This window comes from Glycine soja, chromosome 11 (assembly GCF_004193775.1).
Source record: "Glycine soja cultivar W05 chromosome 11, ASM419377v2, whole genome shotgun sequence".
Classification (NCBI taxonomy): domain Eukaryota; kingdom Viridiplantae; phylum Streptophyta; class Magnoliopsida; order Fabales; family Fabaceae; genus Glycine; species Glycine soja.
The window spans coordinates 15,464,194-15,480,861 of NC_041012.1; the positions used below are offsets into that span (position 1 = coordinate 15,464,194).

Here is a 16,668-nt window from a genome sequence, read left to right on the forward strand (position 1 = left end):
TAATTAGACTAATAGAGAGGGTGTGTTTTATAAATAACTTTTCTTATTTATTTTTTATGGATGGGTTGGTATCTTTCATTACAACAATCCTGTTTATTAGAGAACATTAATAAGTATTATTTAAATTAATCATCCACTAATAAATAAGTTTTTATTAAATAAAAATTGTTTATAAAAAATCGAATTTTATTAAAGTATGTCTAAAAGCATCGTTTGTTTTAACAAATTAAGTTCTAAAAGAGTTTTTTATTTGCTTGCACAAGTTCAACTGTTTAAATAAAATTTAAAAAAAAAATCTTTCTAATACGCGATAACTTCTTAGAATTAAAATTCACAATTCTATCATTTCTTCTTTTTTACAAAATTTCTATTATTTCTTATCTATCTATTTTATTACAATTGTTGACAAACGCTATTATTACTTCAAACATGAATTGGAGATTTGGTGGGGGCTGGGGGAATCAAAAACTCCTTATATATCATATTTAAAATAATGAGTCGTTACCAAAATAAATAAATAAATGAGTAATGACTACGCCACATTGTCACAGCATTACTCTGTCATTATCTATCTACTATCCTTATACAAATAAGGTCCTGATTTGATTGACGTGACCCAATTTTTGTCACGTGTTAGCTTTTGGTGCACCTATTTTCCGCCCAAAAATGTCACAATCGGGTTTGCCACGTGTTGCTTTGCGTTTATTGCACGTGTTTTGCATTTTCGAGTTACATGCCATTTTGCATTCCTCTTGCATTCCTGTTGCTTGGTTTTGTGTTTCTTTTCTCTCCCGTGAGAAAAAAACATGGAAGACACTGGCTTGGTGCTGTTGTTCTATGATGGCCATCACAACTGGAAGCTTCTCATGTCTTCTTTGCTGCTCATGCTCTTGCTTATCCCACCATTGGCTTTCTCCCACCGTAGTTGTATACACGCATAACCCTACCCTTCGTAAGATTTCTTCATTTGCCCACCCGTCTTCTGCGTTTTATTGTTTTTTGTTTTTTTCCATTTCTTCACACTAAAGCTGCGATTTTGATGAGTACGGGTGCATTTTCTTTGTTGCTCCAACGTTGATGCACTTTGTTTACCCTCCTCGTCTTCTGCGTTTTCTATTATTTCGATCTGTTGCGGTTTTTGGATGCTTAAAGCTTCGATTTTTATAAGTACGAGTGTGTTTATAATGATGCTCTTTCAAAGATTTATGATGTTGCTTTGCTTTAACTTATGTTGCATGTTCTTTGTTTCGCAGAGAAGGTCGAAGAACACACTAAAGCGACAATTTTTATGACTACAGGTGCGTTGTCGATGTTCTGCATTTTCTATGAGTTCCATTTGTTGCAGTTTTTTTTATATAATGGTTAAACTTTTCTTGCATGTACTTTGTTTTGCAGACAAGGTCGAAGAACACACTAAAGCTTCGATTTTTATCTCAAAAAAGTGGTGATTTTTATGACAATAGGTGCGTTTTCTTTGTAGTTTTATCAAGGCTTAATTTTTTTGGTTAATTTTTTGGGTATTCCTGATCCTTCTCCTACCTTGATGGCGCTTTCTTTGTTTTCCCTCCCAGTGTTCTGTGTTTTCTTCCATTTAGATTTGTTGGGGATTTTTTTAATTATTGCTTAAACTTTTCTTGCGTGTTCTTTGTTTCGCAGAGAAGGTCCAACAACACACAAAAGCTGTGATTTATTTTAACTCAAAAAACGCCCCTTTTCAGTACCATTTTTGGGCGTCATTCCTTTAGCTACTTTAGTGTGTTTACCATATGATGGAGCAGATGATGGCAAAATTTGTTTTCTCTTCATTTCTTAGGTTACTTGGCATTTGTTTTTGAGTGAGAGCATCAAAGAAGACGACTAAAGGTTTGTCATGTATACAATTTCTCCTTTGCCTACTCATTGTTATGTCCCCTTATCCCCTAATTTGATGTATATAGGTTTCAATTTTTTTGTGTTCGTCATCTTTATTGGTCCGTAGTGGTGACTTTATTTTCATTTGGTTTGAAGATTACTCCCTTCACAGTTTAAAGTATATATTAACTTGGCCTTGACAATATCATTCAGGTTATGTTATGTTGAACAAATTCCTATATTTTTGTCAATTTTGTCTCAGATTATTAATTCTATGGTGGGTTATGCTCTAAAACATATTGGCCATAAAATGAATGAAATTATTTTAACTTCTTAGGCACACTCCATGTCTCAGATTATTTTCGGTTTTTTGTTTTCTCGCAACCTTATTCTCTTATTCCACCTTCTCTGAATACAATATCCAAGTTGTGATTCAGTGTCTTCATGAAACTTCTTCCACCCGCCCAATAATGTCTACGTCAAATATGTGGTTGCAACTTTATGATTTTGTTGTTGTATGTGTATCATTCCCTTTTCATTGCATTTGTCTTTGTGGTTCCCTACCATATTGTTGGTGTTTTGTTTCTTTGTTATTGTTGTCTTACTTTTGTTTAGTTAAGGGTGTTTATTTTTGGGTATATTGTAATTGAACTTGGCTTTTGTTTTTGACCGAGGCCAACAAACAAGACAACTAATAGTGTCCTCCATTTGGAGTAAAGGTTTGTGATGTATTTTATTTTTCATTTAGTTTTGTGTTTGTTGAAATATTAATACTCTTTGCAATCTTTATTGTTCTGAATTGGGTTTTGGTCTTTGTTGCAGTGGTTGTTCATCTCAAAGCCACTGTCAATGCTTCTATTCTGAAGCAATCCAAATTTGAGGTATCCCCTTTCGCCCTTTCTTTTTAATGGGTATGTTCTTCTGATGTCAGTTATACTTAATTTGTATGATGGACCATTTGTGTTTATTTTTGGGTATATTGTAACTGAACTTGGCTTTTGTTTTTGACCGAGACCAACAAACAAGACAACTAATAGTGTCCTCCATTTGGAGTAAAGGTTTGTGATGAATTTTATTTTTCATTTTGTTTTGTGTTTGTTGAAATATTAATATTCTTTGAAATCTTTATTGTTCTGAATTGAGTTTTGGTCTTTATTGCAGTGGTTGTTCATCTCAAAGTCACTATCGATGCTTCTATTATGAAGCAATCCAAATTTGAGGTATCCCCTTTCGCCCTTTCTTTTTAATGGGTATGTTCTTCTGATGTCAGTTATACTTAATTTGTATGGTGGACCATTTTTCTTATACGCAAACTTTGTTTGCTTTTGTGGTCGTGGTGTGTTTTGGATCACCTACTTATTATTTGTCTGTGTATTATGTTGTTTAGTTAAGGTTGCTTATATTTTGGTATATCCTAATTGACATTAGTTTTAAATTTTGACCGAGACCAACAAACTACACGACTAATAGTGTCCACCATTTCGAATACATGTTTGTGATCTCATTTATTTGTCCTTTATTTTTGTGTTTGTTGAAATTTTAATATTGTTTGCAATCTTAATTGTTCTAAGTTGGGTTTGGTCTTTGTTGCAGTGGTTGTTAATCTCAGAGCCACCGACGCTGCTTCTATCCTAAAGCAATCCAAATTCAAGGTATCCCCTTTCGCCCTTCCTTTTTAATGGGTATGTTCTTTTGATGTCAGTTATACTTAATTTGTTGCAAGGGCAAGTTTGTGGGTGAGAGAGATGGTCTTATATCTGAGTTGATGACGAAGATGGTTCTTCCACCGGCACTGGATTATTGTTCTATTCGGACTTTCAAAGAATTTTTCACAGCCCTTCATTTAAATAAATAGTGTAGAATTAACTGAAAAATTTGGTGTGGTTTAGGTGAATTGATAAGTGGGGTGAATCTTATTTCGTTTTCTTTTGCTGCCTAAGATTAGTAACTGAATGACATTATGCTTTGGTTTGATTTGAAAATCCTAATTCCTGACTCTTTTGAGCTCAAGAGGTTGTCTATATAATTTATAGTACTGTACATGATTACTATCCATAGTGCAACGATCTTGGCTAGCATTTGGTTCAATTGGTTTCATTTGGTGGCACAAGGATTGAACCTTTTGTAAATGATTTGTTTGGTTATTTTAGTGTGTTTTCCATATGATCAACCATTTTTAAAAAAAGGGCAACTTTGTTTTGTGTTTGTTGAAATTTTAATATTCTTTGCAATGTGTATTGTTCTGATTTGGGTTTTCGTTTTTGTTGCAGTGGTTGTTCATCTTAGAGCTATTAGCGATGCTCCTATTATGAAGCAATGCAAATTGAAGGTATCCCCTTTAGTATGCTCTTATTGTTATGGATTTTTGTATGCTTTTCAGTTGCGTGGTTATTAAAACTTCATATAATTTGACTTCATCTAACTTAAAAATTTGGTGTGGTTTTGTAGAACTGATAATTGGGATAAATCTTATTTCTTTTTCTTTTGCTGCCTTAGATTAGTAACTGAATGACATTTGCTATGGTTTGATATGAAAATCCCAATTCGTGACTCTTTTCAAGTCAAAGTGGTTGTCTATATAATTTTCCTGTACTCTACATCATTCCTATCCATAGTGCAACCATGTTGGCTAGCATTTGGTTGGATTCATTTGGTTTGGTGATACAAGGATTTCTGCATTAGTCCATAGTGGTTTGGTGTACAAAATAATGTTCATCTTTCATATTTCTTTCTTTTTCAGTTACCATATGCAATGGTACATTTCGTGATTCTGTTTTTGCCTTTGTTTTGTTTTGTTAGTTTTTGCATTGAAAAAAAAATTATTTTTGGCTTTTGTCGGTACAAAATATTGAATTTTGTTGCAATTGTTTGAGTGTGCTTGATTATTGTTCTTCCATTGCAATTGTTTGAGCGTGGTTCATTATTGTTCTTCTTCACCCTTATTTGACCGTCGTTGATTATTGTTCTTCTTTAGCCTTTTTGGTGTTTCTGACCATCCTTAACCATGTTTTAAAATTGTTTTACTACATGTGGGTTGTTTTCGTAAACAAAAAATATTATTTTTATATATTTTTTCTTAGATTTAATTTAATAATTAATAATAATTGCATAAATTCTGACGTCGTTGTGAACTTAACTTATAAAAGGTACAACATAGTTGTAAATGTTGATGTTGTTATCAAGGTAACATGTAGACGGCTACAAAATCCCGTCAGTATATTTTTGGGAATTTGTGTTTATACATGTACTAATGACTCCTAACACTTTATGGGCTGTGTGTAGTGACCGTCAATATTCTGATTTTAATTTATATTGACATGTGACATCCATAGTAATTATTAGAGTAGATATAACAATCTATGTAATTAATACACTACTACATGTTTGCTGAGGTGCAATTTACCAATGCCAAAATACTACCTGTCTATTCATAAATCGGCTAGTGAAAAAGATCATCTTTGTGATATACATATAATTATTATTTTTTATTAACGTTAACTATAACTAATTTTAAAAATTGAAGCTTCGCTTGAAATTATTTATCATCATTTAATTACACAACAATATTCATAATAAACTAACATGGGAAGTGTAATAGCCTCGCAATAAATATACAACACTATTCATAATAAACTAGCACGGGAAGTGTAAAAGGCTATCGGTTAATATACTACTATATACATGGTTAACTATTCATTATAAGTGTTCACCCTCCCCCTCTCATTATTAAAGTAAGGTATTATATCAATCCATAACCATAGAGTATCACCAACTCTTCAGTTATTTGTCGAAGAACATCTACAAACACAAAACACCATGACTACACCATTCGACACATCTGATGTTGTAAGTTTAAGTTTTCCATCCTTCATGTTTACCTTCTTATAAGTATAAGTTCGAGTTTGCTTCATCATGCATCTTTCATCTTTAACGTTCATTCCTTTCTTTTTTGCTTCATACATGTATATATTCGATATAGATATATTGTCGATAACTTTTATCCTTGTATGCTTGCTCTTTTCGTTCTTACTACATGTTCGATATTGCGCATATTTATCTTCTCCTTTCAATGGGTACAAGTTTCTTTAGTTACTCATTACATAAATGTTTTTCATCTAGGGCCCGTCAAATTTACAGTTATCAACAATTGTGCACCGATTTGAGGCGTCATTCCGTGTTGAGAAGGTCACAATTTCCACACCTAAACATTCATCTATTTATCCTAATCTCAAATAAATAATGTCATACTTACTAAATGTTTCTGATACAATGGTGATATGTTTAAAATGTTAACGTGCAGAATGTCATTGAGGTTCCTTTATCTTATCATAGACAATGGTCCCCAAATTATTCAACTTATGTGTTATTCGACTACAAAGGAAACAAGCACTTTATAAAGCTTCATAAATATGCTGACTGATTCTTTTTTGGCGATGGACTCAAGGAACTTAGGAGAACCCATGGCATTTATAAAAGTGTTATCATGCATTTTGTAGCATGGGACAAAAATACTACTTTCAATGTGGACGTCGTGGGACCTCTACATAGGCAAACACACAAAAGGTCAGCCGCAACCACCAAGCGCCATGTTTTTGCCATTGATGTCTCTGAAGATATGATACAACACAATTATCAATTGGTAGGCTTTTGTTAATATAATCATAATCCTTTATATTATTTATTTTTGAAGTTTTATCTTTAATCACTGTGTTAGTTCTAACCTAGGTTCTACCACCAGAGGCTTCAAATTATTTATCTGGATCAAAAAAATATATGATTGTAGATTGTGGTCGTGGTAGACTTTACGAATGGATGATCACTATGAATAATGGCCTATCATGTGTTGCTAAGTCCTGGATCCAATATTTAACTGACGATCATTTGAAGGCTGGAGATGAGGTCGTCTTTTACTACAACTTCAACCAAAATTTATGGGAGGTCCTCTATAGGAAGCAAGTCAAATGAGATGAGGAAGAGGACGAAGCTAACTCCATTTGAAGAACTCTTTAATTATTTGTTTGTTTTATTTTTATATATTATGTTTGTAACTTAATTACCTTCGGGTAATGGACAATTTTTTTTTTTACTTTCTGTTGAACATTATTAACAAAAGTACAAATATTATTATCTTATATTCTATGTTCGTGGATTTAATTTTTCTATGACATATTTATTATTTTGTTATATTCAATGTTTGTTGTTTCCAAATAATATGGGCTGGGCTTTTGACAAAGGCTTGCACTTTAGTGAAAGTGGTTGTATAGCTTTGCAAAACCAAGAGACATTTTCATGTACTTAGTATATATATTTACTGTTGCAGACCATTGATCCTACGCCAACACTCAGTAGTGCATTCCTCTATGCGGATCAGAGACTCCGATTGAAAATGAAACCTTATACGTTTTTTATATGATTGTTTGTTCGTGAATATGTTATGCGTGTCTGTCATAATACTTGAATTGTAATTACATTACTAATCTTATCAGACAATGTTTCCTCTTTGTAATCTGAATCATATTACTAGATATATGGTTACTTATTATTTGCTTAAAAATACAAATTAATTTTTAAAAATATTCCTAAATATTAGTATTATTTAACATTTAAGAAATCTCAAAACTGATGCACGGGCAAAAGTCTAGTTTTTCTAAGAAAACAAACTCATATTATTAAATCATTCAAGTAGGACTCGGCCGTGCATACACATGATAATTATGAAAGACATAAGGGCTAGCAAATACTCTGCCATTGAGTTAATAGAGCTCCGGTTGATTCAATTCGTAAATAAAGAATTAGTCAATGAGTCGTTCTAGTGATATATTTTATTTCTTGGTTAAATTGTAAATTTAATTTCCATAATTTTTATCGGTGATTTTGATTTTTTTTTATTTTTTTTCTAGTGATTTTAATTCTTATATTTTTAAAAACTTGTAATTTTCATCCAACTGTTACTTTTTATATATATTTTATTTTTTTATTTTAGTCTAATTGAATCTTAAATTTAAATATTTTTTATAATATCCAAAAAATATTTCAATTAATTAAAATAAAAGGAAATGAATGATTGCAAAAGGAAAAATAAAAATAATAAAGTTCTAAATGAATTTGAACGCGTGAATCAATAACATATAATCAGAAGGATATTTGTTGCACGGATAATTTTTTAGTTTTAGAAATATTTTTTTCTGAGAATATAACATCAGAATTTTATTTTTGGATATTATTAAAAAAATATTTTTGGGTAACTATTAAAATTGGTTGGAAATATTTTTTATATTTAAAAAATAATCAAAATATGTGTTTGATTGACTTATTCTTTTTCTAAGAATGCATATTATAATTATTAAATTATTGTTATTGTGTTAAAGGTATTTTTTTATGGAATGTAACCAATGTGCAGAACCTTCACAATTTCTATCTATGCATAAATGCTAAACAAGTTTCATATCTAAGTATACACATAACCCTGTTAAAAGAAGAACATTGAAGGGAAATGAATTTTTTTTCGTGAGTATCATGCAAGAATCGGCGGTAAGTAACTTAAATTCACTCACGAAGAAGCATTGAGATGGATGAAATTGACGGTAAGATGGATGAAATTGACGCAACATGTAGGAACGAAATTTGTGGAAAAGGAAAAAGTTACAGTACATAGCGTGGAGGAGCATTGAGAGATTAGTGGAGTAATGTATACGAGGATATATCTAAATTTTTATTCATGAAGGGATTCATGTTACATGCGAAAAAAAATTATATTTCCTCTATTGAGATTAAACATTAATTAAACATGAGAAGGTGAGATTATAACTTATCTAAAAATAAAATATGTACATAATTAATTATTTTATTATTTCATAATAAATATAGAATAAATTGTTTTACTCTTATATTTTCTAAATTAAAAAAAAATTATCCTTAGAAATAAATATCCTTAGAAATTTTTTTATCCCAATAAAGTTTAGTTTTAATAACAAATAGGATATTTATATTAATAAACTTTTTATCACCACGCTTATTAATAAACTTTTTATCACCACGATTTCCAATAAAGTTTGATAAAACCGATGTTAATATAAATGTGGTGGCATAATTGTAAATAATGTACATTAGTTGACATTGGTTATGCAGAAAATTGATGTTAATGTAAATTTGTTAACATCAGTTTTATGCATAATCGATGTTAACGTATGATAAGTTAATATCGATTTTTTCAATAAAACCGATGTTAACGTTTACATTGTTTTGTTAACATCAGTTTTTTTTGTATTGAAAATCGATGTTGAAGGTACATTTAAAAATATTAGAACACGAGCCCTATTTTACTCGCGCTTTCTTCTTCTTTGCCTAAGCTTCATCTTTGTGACTCTATCTCCCTTTGCAGTCACCGTGACAGCCCGCCACCATGACAGGTCATCACCGTGACACCTCACCATCATACCCAGGTATTTTGCTGCATTTTTTTTTGTGACTCTGTCTTCTTCTCTGCATCTTTTTGTATTCAATACCATGGCTGACACTACTAGAAAAAGCCAAATTTACGACGCGCATTCTACATTGGTTGTGCGAACCCGTCGTAGTTGCTTGGACGGTGGGATTTTTGTAATATTAGCTTCTTCATCAACGACGATGCTACAAAAACACGTCGTTGAACAGTCCTTTCCCATTTTTCCACCGCATTTTTGGGAAGCATCGTCGTTGACTATCCCGTCATTTAGTCACGTGAAAGATTTCCCTCCCTGGAATTTGTGTGCTCACTTAGTTCTAATCTTCGCGCACGCGTCATAGCCTTCCCTCCCTGAGCTCACGGTGTTCCTAGTAGCTACCTTTGACGCCGCCTCGCCCTTGACGTCAAACATCTTCGGCCGCTGTCACTTACTGTGATCATGTAGCTAGGTCAGTCTCTGATTTCCCTAATTTTATTGTTACATATATGTGGAAAACCCTCCATTAAGGTACGCTTCCTGAAATGTCGAACATTTCCTTCAAGGTCTTCATGGTCTTTAGTAGTTCTATGGCAATTTTCGACCTTTTTGGAACATTAGGGTTTATTGAAATCACGAACATTATGATATTTCACAGCATCTCTTGTCAAGTATAACTTAGGTTGTTGAGAGCACTTGTGCTTCTCTGAATCAATTTTGAAATTCAACTTAATTAGCATCTCTTGTCAAGTATAACTTAGCTTCTCTGAATCAATTTTGAACATTAGCATCTAAAAATATTTTTCCTTCCTTCTTGTTTTAAAACAAGATGGAAGGATAACTCAATCTTGAAGCACTTCCTTATGTAGAGAACCTTGAACTATTTCTGCTTTAATTATTTCTTTCATCCTGGTTGAAGCACTTTTTATCTAGAGAACCTTGAATTGGTTTGTGGGTAGCATTTGATGGTTGAGTTGTGAGTTGGGTAACTCCTATTCTTGTTTCAATTCATGAAAATGAGAGTAGGACCTGCACTAACTTCCCACTCATTGAATATAGCAGAATACAAAACTAACTAACATAATGCCACTAGCTAACTGATCCACTTAAATGGTTAACAACTATTGGCACATGTATAAAAAAATGATTGTTGACTGAAATTTATTTGGATTTAAAAAGAGGTGAAAGGAATGAAAGACGGGATGTAGTTTACCTTATTTCTTTAATAAATTAAAAAGGATGTAGCTTTGAATTTTAAAAAAATAATCTAAAAACCTTGTAACATTTCCTGCGAGAACAGAGAAAGACATCTCTGTTTTAAAGGTGCTCTCCTTTGCTATAAAGCCTTTACACCAGTGAAAAATTCTTTCCTTTTTAGAATTTAGATTAATTAAAAATACATTTATCCCTCTTGGAATTTACAGTAATATTGTTGTTGTTACAAGATTTAGTATTCTTATATTTTTATAAAGCATGTATTATTATTGTCTATAAAATAGTCTTCTTGCTGATACAAAATTTGTTGCCACAACAATCTCATTATGCCTAACTTCATCTGAATTACTCATTCCTTGAGTTTTTGCATATAAAGGCTTATTCCTTCTAACTCTAATTAAGTTTTTCTTTATTTGTTTTCTTCAAATTAAACATGAGAATCAAAGCTTCAATATGTAGCAGAACAAGAAAGTAATTGTAGGTTTGCTGTGTTTTGAAAAGGCTTTGTGAGTAAATTAAGGTTATATAATATAACTTGGTTTGGGTGTCATTGATAACAGAGCTTTTGTATCTTAAAACATTTGTTTGGGTGAACATTCCAAATTATAAAACTTTTATTCCAAGTGTGGGGATTGGAACCCCTAATGGTACCTTTGGAAGTCCAAATGCAATTGCCAACTTTTCATTATGCCATAAAAGAAGTTGTTCTTTCAGCTCCTCTCCCGCATCATGCAACACAAATTCAAGATCAGGAACATAACCAGTCAGCTTCATTTTCTTCTCCAAGTCTTTTAGTTTACATGTATAGAAAAGCCAATTTGGGGTGCAATGTGTTGCTTGATCTAAACTCATGCACCACATTGTTTATTTCTCTCCAACTATATCCAAATATCTTCACTACATTATTTTCTTTCATTGATCTTTGGATACTAGCTAGATGGTCATTTGTTTTGTGCTCTGCATAAACATTAGCCAATTGAACATATCCAGTTGCAATAGTTGGATCAAGCTCAAGCAGAAACTTGGCAGCAAACTCAGCCAACTGTAAGTTTTTATTAATCCTACAAGCACCCAAAAGTGTTCCATAAATGGCAACATGGGGCTTAAAAGTCATACTTTTGATAAAATCTATAGCCTCAGATAACTTTCCAGCTCGACCAAGAAGGTCAACCATCCATGCGTAGTGTTCTGGCTTAGTTTCAATTCCAAAATCTCTAACCATTGTGTTAGAATATTGGACCCCAAGATTTTGCATGGTTACATGCTAACAATGTTGCAATAAAAGTAATTGAATCTGATTTCATGCCTTGATTTTTCATCTCATCAAACAAACAAAGAGCTTTTTCACCAGCCCCGTGTTGAGCATACCCAAAAATCATTGCATTCCAGCACATAACATATTTCTGTGGAATCCGAACAATTAATTCCCAGGCATCCTTTAGATCCCCACACTTGGAATTTACGATTATTTCATAATGCTTTGTCATACTCTGTCCTCTAGCTTAGCAGTCATTTTTGTCTTTATGCCCAGTTTTGATAGCATCATCATGTGACAAAATGTTCTCTCTCTCATGTGTCATGCCATTTCTTGCTCTATATTAAGTCTTGGCATCTGTATAACATTAAATCAATGGCTTATGCATGTAATGTAAAATTACTTACATATTTAAGCATTTCGATGTACAATGAATTAGGTACCTATAAAATTACAAACGCGTTCAATTAACCATGATATTATGCTCTAAATGGAAACAGTAAGGATTTTTTTAAAAAAAAAAATTGATACAGTTTAAAATCAGAACTTCATGGAATTCCGCATAGACTCCACACAGATCTAGTAGATGAACTTCCCACCCAACCTTAAATCCAAGGCTCTCTGAGAAAACAATTCTTGGTCCAGCAAAACAGAAAAATAGAATAGGCATCAAGCCATCAAGTACTGTTAATCATGTTTGGAACTCCTCAAACAAAAGATCAATAATAGGAACACATGGATTCATTTTCCTTTTCACTATTAATTATCCACAACATTTCACTTCATCTTGGCACAAAATATTCTTTCTTACTGTTGATTATTTCTTGCTACTTAATGAATACTTCAAACCTTGGTTAATATAAGGGGAATTAAGCATGTCCCATTTTCATACTAATGTTTGTTAGTTCATACCAAAACCAAGCAAGTTTCGCATGTTACTTTTTGGACTTGTGATTTGTTTGACTTGTTGCATATGTTCTACAAGTTTGAACATATATACGGCTTAAATTTAAAGTATTTCATAGTGTCAACTTTATACAAAGATACTAAATGTGTGATTGTCTCTGATCTGCCAATGACCTTTAGCTACTTTGCTGGAACTTCTTCCTTTAGAAATATAGATATAGAAGATATTACGTGTTTGAAATCATGAAATACTTGTTTAACTATGTATGTAGAGTGTTAGACATTTTCAAGCTGATTCATTTTAAGACTGAATGTCTTGGAGGCATATATGACTAACTCAACTTTTTTAAGTTTTTATATGTATATGTAACATGTATTTCAAATAAGTATTACTTTATTATGGGATAATGTTGTTTTCTGATTCATGTGTTCCTATTGAATTGAACACACTTGGCATTAGTATTGCAGGATTTAGATTGATACCAAACTCCCTGTTCTTGGCACGATACTGCTTATTTCTTTGGTCTTCCACTGATTTATGTATACAGGTAATTTGTTATGTGCTGCACATGCCTAATTTGTACTTTTATTCCTTAAATGCTTCTTTGTACTTTCCCCAATTACCTATCACAATTTTAAATTTTAGTGATGGTAGTAAGCATTATTTGGAAGTGTTTCATGTCTATTTTTCTTATTTGTTGCGTACCTATTTTCCTAATTAGTTTAAAAGCCCCTTCGAAATTCAGTGTTTTGATAGATTAGTATCCAAACAGTTATCATAGACACTCACCAATTGCTAAATAATTGTGGACAATGTCTTCTAAAATTTGGTAGGCACTACATTATCAGTGGTGCCACTACATTATTAGTGATGTAGAAGCACAAAACTAGGGAAGTTATGTCATGAGATATAAAAAAAAAAACATCGCGGTGATGTCGGGGCTGTACATATTTACTATTGTAGTTTCCACTCACAATCCATAAGTTGTTCTAACCAACCTGTTTTGTTTGTCCACCAAGTGCATATATAGGTGATTTTATATATTTTCATTTTAAATATTGTTTGAAAGAGTAGAGACAAAATTTAAATTAGTAGTGAGTATACTACCAGTGATATAAACCATTTGGTTTCTTGAGCATCATAGCCATATACTCACATTACTAATTCTTACATTACTTTATTCACATTTCATGTTTTTCCCCCTCAATTCTAATCACACGTTCCTTAATTATGCTACATGCATAAATGCATAATGAGTGAGGAAGAACAAAATCAAGAAAGACTACAATGAATTTATTAGGCTTAGCCTGCAGAGGCCAATTGGAATAGCTTCTCTGCTTGGTCAGGGAAAAAGGTAACGAATATATATGCACCTGAAAACTTTCATTAAAAAAAAATCAATATGAGAATAAAAAATAGTAATACAAAAATGTTGGAAAAAAAAGACTTACAAACAAGAATAGTTCCCAGCACAGTTGAGATTTTTCCTTGGATTGTCACCAAGCCAGCTTTGCCGACATTCTCCAACTCTGTAGACCCCATAGAATCAAAAGTCCCTACAGAGTAAAAATAGTTTAATGTTATCCTAAAAGATAAGTTAACTTCTAAACACAAGTGAAATAATTATTAAACCTGGTTTTACAGTTTGAAGGCCAGATGTTATGCATGCTATATTTTTTAAACTAGCTTCTTCTAACTTACTTGTTGCTGCATCAGACCTTGACAAAGAAAGAAAATCTCAAATTCTCATATTAGTCTATTAAAACTCGATGCAAGTACACTGAAAATTCAAGTCATGCAAATTTATAGGAGTTTGATGCATCTTTTTGTCCCCACATGTAAGACATCTTCAAGTCCTTTAGGCAATGATTAACATAATTTGCTATCATCAACTCTTAACTAACATTCTTAAGGATTTATGTTGAATATTATGTTGGTTCACAAAGGATTTAGCAGAACAATTCACTCTTGTTACCAGCAAACTATCACCAAAAGTAATTGAGTGTACTTGCTAAGAATCCCCAAACACTAATGCTTGTCCTTGTTAGTAAATTATTCAGGTAATTTTTGTCTAGTCTGGAGTAGAATATGATTCTTTTTTTTCTTGTGGATACAAGACTGGCATTGAGTTTTGAACCCCATGCCTCCCAGTAGCCTGACCCTAGTGGCTTGAATATGAAAATTTAAATCACAGAGAGGCTAAAATTTATGATGCATAATATTACATACTTGGATTAAAACTCACTTCTATGAAAATTTCGATTTTTCAATTAAAAACTAGTTATGTGTATGTTTTGTGCACCCATTTATATTTGTGCCACAGGAGGTATTTTGCATATGTAGTCCCATGATTTCTTTCCATTTACAAATTACAAATGTAGCAGCGTGTCTTCACTTGGGTGATTCATGCTGCTACTTGTAATTAATTACTAGGGATGATAGTAAATGAGGATGAATATTTTTTACAGTACCAAGTTACCTATTAATGAACTGTTATTGCCTTACTTTGGATGAACTTAATGGTAAGGATCATTGTTTTTTTATGAATATCTTTTTAATCACTGAATTCTGACCTGGATGAATTGTTCATCCTTGGATGTAATGTGTGTTATATGCGATTGGTGCAATATTAATGGTATGCCCAGTGAAGTAAAAATTGAGGGTGGGTGTGATGCCAAACAGTTAAAGTATTTCAAAGTAGATAATTTGTTGCATTATTTTGGTTTAGAGTTTGATTTTCCTCTTGGATGATACATTGATGGCCAAAAGTAGAACTGTGTAGACATCCAGTTTCTTCCAAAGTTTTATTATTTTTTTAATTTTCTTGTATTTCATACATTTTGCTGATGGCCAAAAGTAGAATTGTGTAGACATCAAGTCAAGAACGATGTAGAAACTACATATTTCTACATCGTTCCTGACGTCAGCACCGATGTGGAAACAAACATATTCTACATCATTTACGAAGGAACGACCGACTTAGAAGATGTAATTTCTACATCGGTGGCCTGGATAGCACCGATGTAAAAATGCGACCTTCAACAACGGGCGTAAATTTTGCAACGGCGTAGATAACACACTTTCTAAGTCGTTGATGAATCCGTCAACGTCTTCAATAAATACTTTCAAAGATGGTGGTGGGGTTAGGACTGATGTAGAAAACGTTGTATTTCTACAACGGTGGATTTTGGAACAATGTTGAAACATAACACTAACAACGACGTCATATTCTACATCAGTTGACCACCAATGTAGAATGTCATTTTCGACCGATTTAAAAAGCGCACTTTGTAGTAGTGTGAATTGGGCTCACCTCGTATGGCTGAGTTTTAGTTTTTTTTTATCCACACATTGCCTTACCTCGCACCGGCTTGCTTCTTCTTCCTCTTTTTGTTTTCTTTTTTTTTTAAAGTGCTTTAGATATAATTGCTGTTGTGTGGTAACAATAGATAGCAAATGATTTTTGGGTCACTAGCACTACCTTCCTTTAAAATGAATTTAGAAGCTAAGTTTTATATGTGTCTTAGTACCAATGGGACATTGAGAATATATAAAAGGGTAGCGGAAAGATGAACAGAATTTGCAACTGCAGTCCCTCATAAAAAGCAGTTTGAATCCTTGTATGAAATTATGTTATTATGTCCTAACACTGAAACTATTTCATTCATCCATTTTCCTACTATTGGCATTTAGCTCCTTTTATCTTGTCTTGGTACCCTGGCCAAAACATCATACTCCAATAGCATATCTTTTTGGTGTTGTTTAACATGCATCTTCTTTGTTCTATCTCAGTTGTTAGATGAGGGTGATATTTACATAAGTGTAAAAAGGTATATATAATTAGTGATTATAAGAGTAATCGAGGCCGTACCCGAATCAAATAAACATGAAAATGAAGTAACTAGGAAGTGATCCTAGGTCGTTTCCCAACGAGCAATGACAAACCAAATGTTCATAATATACTTGCGCAGTAACAGTAACGATTGGGGGGGGGGTTTGTTTGTTTTGTGATTAAAGAG

At 32.5% G+C, this 16,668-nt stretch overlaps 1 long non-coding RNA gene across 1 annotated transcript; it reads right to left on the minus strand.

Moving 5' to 3' along the window:
* Nucleotides 1–13,759: 13,759 nt before the first annotated feature.
* On the minus strand, nucleotides 13,760–14,188 carry LOC114374970. Its single transcript, XR_003658669.1, has 2 exons — nucleotides 14,101–14,188; nucleotides 13,760–14,022 (listed from the first exon to the last, which is right to left on the minus strand). It is a non-coding gene; the product is annotated as an uncharacterized LOC114374970 (long non-coding RNA).
* Nucleotides 14,189–16,668: the final 2,480 nt, after the last annotated feature.